We start from the raw sequence: 13,900 nt of genomic DNA, 5'->3' as shown, positions 1-13,900 counted from the left end.
GCAGACTTCAAAATATATTATAAGGCTGTAGTAAACAAAACAGCATGGTATTGTTATAGTAATAGCCACATAGACCAATGGAACAAAATAGAGAAACTAGAAATAAAGCCACATATTTACAACCAACTTGTTTTTAACAAAGGCCCCAAGAAAATACACTAGGGAAAGAACATCATCCTCAATAAACAGTGCTGGGAAAATTGTATATCCGTGTGCAGGAGAATGAAACCAAATCCTTTCTCTCACCATATAAAAAAATCAACAAAGATGGATCGAAAGTTTAAACATGAGGCCTGAAACTATAAAACTACTAGAAGAAACATAGTGAAAAATACTTCAGAACATTGGTCTAGGCAAAGATCTTAACAGCACAGACAACTAAAGGAAAAATGGGCAAATGGGACTATATTAAACTAAAAAGCTTCTGCAAAGCAAAGGAAACAATCAACAGAGTGAAAAGACAACCTGCTGAATGAGAGAAAATATTTGAAAACTATTTATCTGACAAGAGACTAATATATAGACTATATAAGGAACTCAAGCAACTCAATAATAATAGTAAAAACAGCCAGGCTGGGCGCGGTGGCTCACCCCTGTAATCCCAGCACTTTGGGAGGCTGAGGTGGGTGGATCACGAGATCAGGAGTTCAAGACCAGTCTGGCCAAGATGGTGAAACCCCATCTCTACTAAAAACTATAAAAATTAGCTGGGCATGCTAGCAGGTGCCCGTAATCCCAGCTACTCGGGAGGCTGAGGCAGGAGAATCGCTTGAACCTGGGTGACAGAGGTTGCAGTGAGCTGAGATTGTGCCATTGCACTACAGCCTGGGTGACAATAATGAAACTCCATCTCAAACAACAATGACAACAAATAATAATAATTTCATTAAAAAGTGGGCAAAGGACATGAATAGACTATTCTCAAAAGTAGACATTGAAATGCCTAGCAAGTATATAAGAAATGCTCAATATCACTTTCTGGTGGTGCTTGTGAGCCCAGCAGCCACGTCTTACCTCGCTGATGATTGTGAGTCTGAGGAGGCTTATGACCCCTATGCTTATCCAGGCGACTATGGAGATCCAAAAGCAGGACTTTGCTTATGAACGTCAGTATGAATAGTAAACCTATCAGGTAATGCCTGAAGTGATCAAAAACTCCATCTAGTATTTCCACAAAACTGACTTGGATTTGACTGACCAGAAAGTGTATGAGCTACAGGCCAGTTGTGTCTCCACTGATGTCATTGACCAGAAGATGTATAGGATCCAGGACATCTATGAGAACAGCTGGACCAAGCTGACTGAAAGATTCTTCAAAAATACACCTTGGCTCCAGGCTGAAGCCATTGCTCCACGGGTTGGCAACAATACTGTCTTCCTGGTTTGATATAAAGAATTATACTACAGGCACATATACGCCAAAGTCAGTGGGGGACCTTACTTGGAGCAGAGGTTTGAATCCTATTATAACAATTGCAATCTCTTCAACTATATTCTTAATGCTGATGGTCCTCCTTCCTTTGAACTACCCAACCAGGGGCTCTAGAATATCATTGATGAGTTCATCTACCAGTTTCAGTCATTCAGTCAGTACTGCTGTAAGACTGCCAAGAAGTTGGAGGAGGAGATTGACTTCCTTTGTTCCAGTCCCAAAATCTGGAATGTTCACAGTGTCCTCAATGTCCTTCATTCCTTGGTAGACAAATCCAACAGCAACCGACAGTTGGAGGTATACACAAGCAGAGGTGACCCTGAGAGCGTGGCTGGGGAGATACTTGGTTACTTCAGCCTGGTGGGGCTTCTCTGCCTGCACTCCCTGTTAGGAGATTAGTACCAGGCCATCAGGGTGCTGGAGAACATCGAGCTGAACCAGAAGATCATGTATTCCTGTGTGTTAGAGTGCCAGGTCACCACATACTATTATGTTGGGTTTGCATATTTGATGATGCATTGCTACCAGGATGCCATTCAGGTCTTCGCCAATACCCTCCTCTACATCCAGAGGACCAAGAGCATGTTCCAGAGGACCACATATAAGTATGAGTTGATTGACAAGCAGAATAATCAGATGCATGCACTGCTGGCCATTGCCCTCATGATGTACCCCATGCATGTCAATGAGAGCATTCACCTCCAACTGCAGGAGAAATATGGGGACAAGTTGCTGCGCATGCAGAATAGTCACCTAAAAGTCTATGAAGAATTTTTCAGTTACTCCTGCCCCAAGTTCCTGTCGCCTGTAGTGCCCAACTATGATAATGTGTACCCCAAGTACCACAAAGAGCCCTTCCTTCAGCAGCTGAAGGTGTTTTCTGATGAAGAACAGCAGCAGGCCCAGCTTTCAAGTATCTGCAGCTTCCTCAAGCTCTACACCACCATGCCTGTGGCCAAGCTTGCTGGCTCCCTGGACCTTACAGAACAGGAGTTCCGGATCCAGCTTGTGGTCTTCAAACACAAGATGAAGAACCTGGTGTGGACCAGCGGCATCTCAGCCCTGGATGGTTAATTTTAGTTGGCCTCAGTGGTTGACTTCTACATCGATAAGGACGTGATCCACATCACAGACACCAAGGTTGCCAGGCACTACGGGGATATCTTCATCCATCAGATCCACAAATTTGAGGAGCTTAATCGAATCCTGAAGTAGATGGGACAGAGACCCTGATGACATTCACACGTTATTCAGGAACCTGTTTTGATATATTATAGGCAGGAAGTGTTTTTGCTACCATGAAACCTTTACCTAGATCAGCCATCAGCCTGTCAACTCAGTTGACAAATTAAGGACCAAAGTGTTTCAAGTGCATCTCAGTAAAAGATCTTTGGAGCCAGAAAAAAAAAAAAATGCTCGATATCACTAATCATCAGGGAAATGCAAATCAAAACCATGAGATATCATCTTACCTTAGTTAGAATGGCTATAATTAAAAAGACAAAAAATAACAAATGCTGGTATAATTTAGAGCAAAGGGGATTCTTATACACTGTTGTTTGAAAAGTAAGTTAGTACAATCACTATGGAAAACAGTGTGGACATTTCCCTAAAAACTAAAAATAGGACTACCATATGATCCAATAATCCCATGGTTGGGGATCTATCCAAAGGTAAAGAAATTAGTATTTCAAAGGCATACCTGTACTTACATGATTGTTGAGCACTATTCACAATAGCAAAGATCTGTAATCAACCTAAGTGTCCATCAGTAGATTAGAAGATAAAGAAAATGTGGTATACATACACAATGAAATAGTATTCAGCCATTAAAAATAATAAAATGATGTCCTTTGCAGCAGCAGCATTGATGGAACTGGAGGTCATAATATTAAGTAAAATAACCCAGGCCCAGGGAGACAAATATCACATGTTCTCACTCATACATGGAAGCTAAAAATGTTGATGTCATAAACATAGAGAATGTAATGATAGATATCAGAGGCTGGGATGGGTGGTTGGTGGAAGGGGGCATGAAGAGGGGCAGGTTGATGGGTACAAATATACAGTTAGATGAAAGGTATAAGTTCTCCCATTTGGTAGCAGAGGAGAATGACTTTAGTTAGCAAGAATGTATTGTATGCTTCAAAGTAGCTAGAAGAGAGGACTTGAATTGTTCCTAACACATAGAAGTGATAAATACTACAAAGTGATGGACACCTCAAATACTCTGACTTGATCATTACACATTCTATGCATGTAACAAAATATCACCTATATCTCATAATTATGTCAAATATTATATATCAATAAAAAAGAAATTTAAAAAAGGGAAACAATAAAAAACTTAAAAATTGAATTAAAAAGAAAGCCGAATGTATTACTTTCTTAGGGCTGTCGTAAAAAGTACCACAAACTTGGTGGCTTAAAACAACAGAAATTCATTACTTCATAGTTTTGGAGGCCAGAAGTCCAACATCAAGATGTTTATAGGGCCATGCTCCCTCTGAAACCTGTAGGGTAGAAGCCTTCCTTGCCTCCTTCAGTTTCTGCTGGTGGCCTGTAATTCTTGGAGTTCCTTGGCTTGAAGCTGCATTACTCCAATCTCTGCCTCTGTCATCACGTCTGCCTTCCCTCATGTGTCTGTGTCTCTTCTCTTCTTCTCATAAGGACACCAGTCTTATTGGATTAGGGGCACACATTACTCCAGTGTGAGTTCTTCTTAACTAATTACATCTGTAATTATCCTTTTTCCAAATAAAACCCCATTCTGTGGTACTTCAATGGGTCTTTTCAGGGGATGCAATTCAACTTATAACACTGAGAGAGTGGAAGATGTAGATTTAAGAGAGCTGGGTTATTTTCCATTAAAAAGTACAAAAGCTGTATAAATAAGCAAAATTAAGTGACTTATGATGGTCAATTCTTAGTACTTTGTAGTTCCAACTTATTTTCTAAAATTCAGAAAATATTTTTATGTGTTGTTTTTCATTAGCTACCCTGGTAATGATACAGTTTCCCTGTATCTATATATTTTAATTGAATTTCTATAGATTTATAATAATAAATATTGCCAGTAATGAGAAAGGTTATGAGAAATTTCCTTCACAATATATTTATGATTATCTCACCATAGGAAAATAAGAAATAACAGTTCAAATGCAAAAAATGTAACTGAAATGATATTGAGTGTGCTTTTTGTCCACAATGGAATCAATCTAGAAATTAATAATAGGAATATAATGGGAAAATTTCCTAACACTTGGAAATGAAATACCACATGTGTAAATAGTTCGTCAGTCAAAGATGAAGTATCATGTGAATTTTTTAAAAAAGCATTACATGAAAAGGAAAATACAGTATATCAAAATTGGTAGAATACAGCGAAAGCAGTGCTGAAATGAAAATGTAAAGCACCAGATACATATGTTAGAAAAGAAGAAAAGCCTCAAATTAATAATTTAAGATTCTACCTCAAGAACGTAGGAAAAAAGAACAAAATAAACCCAAAGCAAGCAGAAGGAAGGAAATAAAGAGCAGAAATCAGTTAAATTGAAAACAGTAAGACAACAGAGACCATCAGTGAATCAAAGACCTGGGTTTTCAAAAAGATGAATAAAATTGACAAACATGTAGCAAGATTGACAAAGGTAAAAAAAGTAAATTACCAATGTAAGAATAAACTCACTACAGATCCTGCAGACAAGAAATAGGTTATTAGGGAATACTGCCAACAACTCCACACATATTTGACGACCTAGTTTAAATGGACCAATTCTTCAAAAATCACAAACTACTCAGATTTATGTCTTAATTGTAGGAAATTTTTTTTAAAAAAGGGAACAAATGGAAGAAAAAAATCTCCACAATCTAATACAAATCATTCAATACGAAATAGATAATTTGAAAGCACTATAGCTATTAAGAAAATTGAATTTGTATTTTAAAAGCTTCTCAGAAAAAGGCACAGGTGGTTTTGCTGCAGAATTCTACAAATGTTTAATAATAACTAAGACAATTCTACACAATCTTTTCCAGGAAATAAAGGAGGAAACACTTCTTAATTCATTTTGTGAAGCTCACCAAAGCCAGAAAAAAAAAATACAAAGAACGAGAATGAAATCCACAGAACAATATGCCTCATAAATATAGATGCAAACATTTAAAAAAAATTAGTAAACATAATTCAGCAACATATAAGAATTACACATCATAACCATTTTGGTTTTATTTTAGAGGTTTAAGCCTGGTTCAACGTGAAAATCAATAAATGTAATCCATCATATGAACAAGCTAAAGAAGAAAAACCATGCGATTGTATCAATTGATGCAGAAAAAAGCATTTGACAAAATTCAATACACATAATAAAATTACTGTGAAAAAGAAATAAACTGGAACTTCTTCAACTTGATTAAAAAATTCTACAACTAATGTTATATAAAATGGGTATTAAAAAAAGAAATGTTAACGTTTTATCTCAGATTGAAAGCAGTGCAAGGATGTATGTTCTCACCACTCTTTTTAAACACAGTAGTTCTGGAAATGTTGGCAGGTTCAAGAAGGCAAAAAAAAAAAAAAAAAAAAAAAAAAAAAAGAGGCATACAGATTGGATATCAAGAAACAAAACAAAATTGTGTTTATTTACAAATGACATTATTGTCTACATAGAATGTCCCTAGGAATCTACAGAAAAAATCCCTGAAGCATAAGTGGATTCAGCAAGGTCAAAGAATACAAGCTGAACATAAAAGACAATTACATGTCTACATACTAGCAATGAATCTATGAGACCCCATAATAAAAATACAATGCAAATTCTAATCACTCAAATAAAATACTTAGGTGCAGTTCTAAAAAAGACGTGTACAGGACTTTTGTGTTAAACTACAAAATGCTGATTTAATAATGAAGATCTAAATAAATGGAAAGATGAACCATGTTAAAGCAGAGGAAGACTCAACATAGTAAAGATGTCAGTTATCCCCAATTGATATACAGATTTGACACAATTTTGTTATGAAAAGTCAAACAATAATTTTTGTAGCTATAGACAAGATTAATCCGAAAATTTTCATAAAAGCACAAAAACACTAGAATTGCTAAAACAATTTTGAAAGAGAAGAATAAAGTGGGAGGAATGAGCCTATCCAACTTGAAAACTTATTAGATAACCAGAGTAATCAAGATTGTGTGGTACTGGTGAAGAGATAAACACACACATGCCTTAATGGAATGGTATAGAGAGACCAGAAACAGACCACACAAACATGCCTGATTTTTGCTAAAGATATTAATTCAATAGATAAATAATAGCTTTTACAACAGAAAGTTCCAAAGCAATTGAACATCCGCAGGTAACAGCAACAGCAACAAAATCCCTTGGCATCAACCTCACACCTTGCACAAAAAATTAACTCAAAATTTATCACAAACTGAATTGTGAAATGTAGAATTGCAACTTTTTAGGGAAAAAAAATAGAAAAAAAACCTTTGGGAACTAGGACTAGTTAAAGAATTCTTAAAAGCAAAAGGTGATCCATAAAGGAAAAAGTTACAAAGCCGTCAGTTGAATTTCATCAAAATTAAAAATGGTTTCCCTGCAAAAGGCATTTTTAATTTTAATCCTGATAACAGAGGATTTAAAAGCAAATCGCAGACTGGGTGACAATATTTTCAAACCACATATCTCACAAAGGACTATTACACAGAATAAATAAGGAACACAAAAAATCCAACAGTTTTAAACAAAAACAAAACAAAATCCATCCAATTAGAAAAATCCAATTATGTTTTATAGTAAGACATAAACAGAGAACCTATCCAAGATGATACACAAATGATATGTTAGCACATCAAAAGGTATTTAATTAATTTAACATCATTAGCCATTAAGGAATTCCAAATTAAAACCACAATGAACTGTCACTACATATGTATCAAAATATTGACAACACCAAATGCTGACAAAGATTTGGAGAAACTAGGTCACTTATATGTTGCTGGTGGGAATATAAGATGGTACAGCCACTTTGAAAACAATTTACTGGTTTCTTTAAAAAGTAAACATGCAGCTGTCATACAACCCAGTGATTATAATCCTGAGCATTTATTTCAGAGAACTGAAAACTTTTACTCACATAAAAATCTGCACGTGAATGTTTATAGCAGCAGTATTTGTAATAGCTAAGAACTGGAAACAATCTAGATGTCCTACAATGAGTGAATGTTTAAACAAACTGTGGCATCTATGCCATTGCATGCTATTCAGCAATAGTAAGGGGAAGAAAAAAATGGATACATTCAGCCACCTGGATGAATCTCTAGAGAGTTATGCTAAAAATTTCCCAAAAGATTATATACTATATGATTCCATTTATATAACATTCTTGAAATGTCAAAATTATCGTTACAGAGAGCAGATTATTAGTTTCCTGGAATTAATGAGGAGATGGGGCAGAAAGAAGTGGTTGAGGCTAAAAGGGAATATATATGAAGGAACTGTGGCCAGGGGAATAAATAATTCCCAAGACTTTGCCTAGGATGTGGCCCAGAGGAAGAACATATGAAACATTTATTAAGCAAATGAATGAAATTATTTGAATAAAGTCATTCAGTGAGGAAGAAACAGGTCTGACTATAGAATCCAGATGTCCTCAACATACCAGAATCTCTGGGACACATTCAAAGCAGTGTGTAGAGGGAAATTTATAGCACTAAATGCCCACAAGAGAAAGCAGGAAAGATCCAAAATTGACAGCCTAACATCATAATTAAAAGAACTAGAAAAGCAAGAGCAAACACATTCAAAAGCTAGCAGAAGGCAAGAAATAACTAAAATCAGAGCAGAACTGAAGGAAATAGACACACACAAAACCCTTCAAAAAATTAATGAATCCAGGAGCTGGTTTTTTGAAAAGATCAACAAAATTGATAGACCGCTAGCAAGACTAAAAAAGAATAAAAGAGAGAAGAATCAAATAGATGCAATAAAAAATGATAAAGGGGATATCACCATCGATCCCACAGAAATACAGTCTACCGTCAGGGAATACTACAAAGACCTCTACCCAAATAAACTAGAAAATCTAGAAGAAATGGGTAAATTCCTCGACAAATACACCCTTCCAAGACTAAACCAGGAAGAAGTTGAATCTCTGAATAGACCAATAACAGGCTCTGAAATTGTGGCAATAATCAATAGCTTACCAACCAAAAAGAGTCCAGGATCTGATGGATTCACAGCCGAATTCTACCAGAGGTACAAGGAGGAACTGGTACCATTCCTTCTGAAACTATTCCAATCGATAGAAAAAGAGGGAATCCTCCCTAACACATTTCATGAGGCCAGCATCATCCTGATAGCAAAGCCTGGCAGAGACACAACCAAAAAAGAGAATTTCAGATCAATATCCTGATGAACATTGATGCAAAAATCCTCAATAAAATACTGGCAAACCGAATCCAGCAGCACATCAAAAAGCTTTTCCACCATGATCAAGTGGGCTTCATCCCTGGGATGCAAGGCTGGTTCAACATATGCCAATCAATAAATGTAATCCAGCATATAAACAGAACCAAAGACAAAAACCCCATGATTATCTCAATAGATGCAGAAAAGGCCTTTGACAAAATTCAACAACCTTCTTGCTAAAAACTCTCAGTAAGTTAGGTATTGATGGGACGTACCTCAAAATAATAAGAGCTATCTATGACAGAACCACAGCCAATATCATACTGAATGGGCAAAAACTGGAAGCATTCCCTTTGAAAACTGGCACAAGACAGGGATGCCCTCTCTTACCACTCCTATTCAACATAGTGTTGGAAGTTCTAGCCAGGGCAATCAGGCAGGAGAAGGAAATAAAGTGTATTCAATTAGGAAAAGAGGAAGTCAAACTGTCCCTGTTTGCAGATGACATGATTGTATATCTAGAAAACCCCATTGTCTCAGCCCAGAATCTCCTCAAGCTGATAAGCAACTTCAGCAAAGTCTCAGGATACAAAATCAATGTACAAAAATCACAAGCATTCTTGTACACCAATCACAGACAAACAGAGAGCCAAATCATGAGTGAACTCCCATTCACAATTGCTTCAAAGAGAGTAAAATACCTAGGAATCCAACTTACAAGGGACGTGAAGGACCTCTTCAAGGAGAACTACAAACCACTCCTCAATGAAATAAAAGAGGATACAAACAAGTGGAAGAACATTCCATGCTCATGGGTTGGAAGAATCAATATCGTGAAAATGGCCATACTGCCCAAGGTAATTTATAGATTCAATGCCATCTGCATCAAACTACCAATGACTTTCTTGACAGAATTGGAAAAAACTACTTTAAAGTTCATATGGAACCAAAAAAGAGCCCGCATCGCCAAGTCAATCCTAAGCCAAAAGAACAAAGCTGGAGGCATCACGCTACCTGACTTCAAACTATACTACAAGGCTATAGTAACCAAAACAGCATGGTACTGGTACCACAACAGAGACATAGATGAATGGAACAGAACAGAGCCCTCAGAAATAATGCCACATATCTACAACTATGTGATCTTTGACAAACCTGACAAAAACAAGCAATGAGGAAAGGATTCCCTATTTCATAAATGGTGCTGAGAAAACTGGCTAGCCATATGTAGAAAGCTGAAACTGGATGCCTTCCTTACATGTTATACAAAAATTAATTCAAGATGAATTAAAGACTTACATGTTAGACCTAAAACCATAAAAACCCTAGAAGAAAACCTAGGCAATACCATTCAGGACATAGGCATGGGCAAGGACTTCATGTCTAAAACGTCAAAAGCAGTGGCAACAAAAGCCAAAGTTGACAAATGGGATCTAATTAAACTAAAGAGCTTCTGCATAGCAAAAGAAACTGCCATCAGATTGAACAGGCAACCTACAAAATGGGAGAAAATTTTCGCAACGTACTCATCTGACAAAGGGCTAATATCCAGAATCTACAATGAACTCCAACAAATTTACAAGAAAAAAACAACCCCATCAAAAAGTGGGCAAAGGACATGAACAGACACTTCTCAAAAGAAGGCATTTATGCAGCCAAAAAACACATGAAAAAATGCTCATCATCACTGGCCATCAGAGAAACGCAAATGAAAACCACAATGAGATACCATCTCACACCAGTTAGAATGGCCATCATTAAAAAGTCAGGAAACAACAGGTGCTGGAGAGGATGTGGAGAAATAGGAACTTTTACACTGTTGGTGGGACTGTAAACTAGTTCAACCATTGTGGAAGTCAGTGTGGCGATTCCTCAGGGATCTAGATCTAGAAATACCATTTGACCCAGCCATCCCATTACTGGGTATATACCCAAAGGACTATAAATCATGCTGCTATAAAGACACATGCACACATATGTTTATTGCAGCACTATTCACAATAGCAAAGACTTGGAACCAACCCAAATGTCCAACAACGATAGACTGGATTAAGAAAATGTGGCACCTATACACCATGGAATACTATGCAGCCATAAAAAATGATGAGTTCATGTCCTTTGTAGGGACATGGATGAAACTGGAAACCATCATTCTCAGTAAACTATTGCAAGGACAAAAAACCAAACACTGCATGTTCTCACTCATAGGTGGGAATTGAACAATGAGAACACATGGACACAGGAAGGGGAACATCACACTCTGGGGACTGTTGTGGGGTGGGGGGAGGGGGGAGGGATAGCATTAGGAGATATACCTAATGCTAAATGACGAGTTAATGGGTGCAGCACACCAACATGGCACATAGATACATATGTAACAAACCTGCACATTGTGCACATGTACCTTAAAACTTAAAGTATAATTAAAAAAAAAAAAAAGAATCCAGATGTCCTGTTAGCCCTCTGTCAAATGTTCCAGACTTCCACCTTGGGCCTATAAAATTAAGCTATACTCGTTTTTTATTTGTTTTTAAAATTTTTTTTTTTTTTTTTTTTTTTTTTTGAGAGAGTCTCGCTCTGTCACCCAGGCTGGAGTGCAGTGGCTCGATCTCGGCTCACTGCAAGCTCTGCCTGCCGGGTTCACGCCGTTCTTCTGCCTCAGCCTCCCAAGTAGCTGGGACTACAGTTGCCCGCCATCATGCCTGGCTAATTTTATTTTTGTATTTTTAGTAGAAAGGGGGTTTTACCGTGTTAGCCAGGATGATCTCGATCTCCCGATCTTGTCATCCGCCTGCCTTGGCCTCCCAAAGTGCTGGGATTACAGGCGTGAGCCACTGCGCCCGGCCTGTTTTAAAATTTTTTCCTGTTGTCCCTCCTTATCCATTCAGGATGCATTATATATATACACACACATACACACACACACACACACACACACACATATATATATACACACACACACATATATATATACACACACACACACACATATATATATACACACACACACACACACACACATATATATTTTTTAGACGGAGTCTCGCTATCACCCAGGCTGGAGTGCAGTGGCATGATCTTGGATCACTGCAACCTCCGCCTCCTGGGTTCAAACAATTCTTGTGTCTCAGCCTCCCAGGTCGCTGGGACTACAGGTGCCCGCCACCATGCCTGCCCAATTTTTGTATTTTTAGTAGAGATAGGGTTTCACCATATTGGTCAGGCTGGTCTCCAACTCCTGACTTAAAGTTCCTTCATTTTTAAAGGAGGTGTTAGACTCTAAGTTCTCTTCTGATTTTATAAGGCAAAAATTCAAAGGTTTTCAAGATGATCTAGTAGCCAATAATCATTATTAAGCATTGAGCTTGGTTTCTATTTGAGCTACAACTTGCTCTATAAACCCTTTGATTCAGAGATTGCCTCTATAGCTCTTCGTTTACCCAATGCTACCAAAATAACTTTTAACATAATAGGCACTCACTTAAGTTTTTATTGATGTTTTATATAATTACTTTATCACAAGATCAATAATTCAGAACTAGCACTTCCTAAAGTAATTATCCATTCTCAGATGCACACCAAACTTAAATGCCAGTCTAAAAAGTCTTTTTCTATGCTATATAGTCCACCAGCTGTTTTAAGGCAATTATGTGATGTTTAAATGTTCCATATTAAAACTAATATAATTCAGCTTAAATGCATTTTAAAATTGTAACCATTTATAACTAATCTTATACAACTATATGGCAAATATGAGAAGCATCCATATTATAGAAGATAGGAACTTGTAGAGACCATCAGGCTTCAGATAACAGCTTATTGGTCTGAAAATCTAATTTCTAATGCTTAAAGAGGCCAGGAAATGCTTAAAGAGCTCTAATTTTCTCAGAAAATTTTTCTCTGATTTTCAAAGTAGAAAGTTCTTCATAGTGCTTGGTAGTTTTAATGGATATTTTTAATGACCCTCAGATACCTGGTAAAGTTGTTGAACTAGTGTCTGTTTAGGAGTTAGAGACACTTTGGTTTAGTTTTGCCTAGTTTATATCTGCCTTTGTCTTCAAATTATGGATTTGTTATTTAATACAGTGGTCTTTAGCAATTAAACACAGATGCCACATGGTCTATGAGTTTAGGTTGTGGGCTTATACTCAAAAAAGTACCCCCTGCAGTACTCCTTATGCAATGTCAACAGACTCATTCTCTATAATGCTATACAGCTTATTTACTTGTTTTTAGAGTTCATTGGCGGTCAGAGGCAGAAATCACTAGAAGATATTACTCTGATAACAGCAAGAATGTCCAGAAAGTTTTCTAGCAGTATGGGAAAAAAAGCAATAAAACTTACAGGTACTACCTCAGTCTCACTCAGATCTTACTTATTGATGGAAATGTTGAATCAATAGCTCCTTCTGTCAAATGACAGAACCCCAGTCCCCGCCCCGCCATTCTTCTCTGCTTTTCCCTGGGATGCCCTGGAGATATGAGTGAGGGTGGGGTGGACTATTTGTATTTGAAATCAGCTAACTGAACCTCTTTGGATTCTCTGCTCCAAGTGCTTCCCCGAGACTACTCTTAGCCAATGTCTGCTGTTGCTTTATTGGCCCCATTGACACTGCCTGCTATCACCCTCTGGCCTCCTAACTACTCTCTGTTCATAGTTTGCTGGCCATATTGCACCCTACAGTATTCCACAGTTATGACATTCTATACGTCAAGAGACATGATCAAATCCGAGAATTCCCAGGGATGAGAAAAAAGAGGTACAACATTTGATTCTCTTTGTTGATTGCGGGCAGGCTTCACTTCAAATATCATAGCCTCAATTTTTTTTCAAACATAATATCTATTAACCTCATGAAAATAGGAGAACCAATAATATAACTGGAGAGTGTTGAAGTAGATCATTTAATTCTACTTGCTATAATGTATAAGCCAGAGGTCTGAACTAGCCAGAACCACTAAACATATAACTGAGAAAGTATAAGATCTCAAAAATTGTAAAAGCCTGAGACCCTTTAATGAAGAAGGAAATGGTCTATCCACCTCAAATTTTCTT

At 37.3% G+C, this 13,900-nt stretch overlaps 1 pseudogene; it reads left to right on the top strand.

Moving 5' to 3' along the window:
• Positions 1 to 1,092: 1,092 nt before the first annotated feature.
• On the top strand, positions 1,093 to 2,665 carry LOC129487581 (eukaryotic translation initiation factor 3 subunit L-like; annotated as a pseudogene).
• Positions 2,666 to 13,900: the final 11,235 nt, after the last annotated feature.

The sequence above is a fragment of the Symphalangus syndactylus genome, chromosome 8 (assembly GCF_028878055.3).
Source record: "Symphalangus syndactylus isolate Jambi chromosome 8, NHGRI_mSymSyn1-v2.1_pri, whole genome shotgun sequence".
Lineage (NCBI taxonomy): Eukaryota > Metazoa > Chordata > Mammalia > Primates > Hylobatidae > Symphalangus > Symphalangus syndactylus.
Note: the sequence above shows the minus strand (reverse complement) of the source record. Positions and strands in the feature narration are given on the sequence as shown.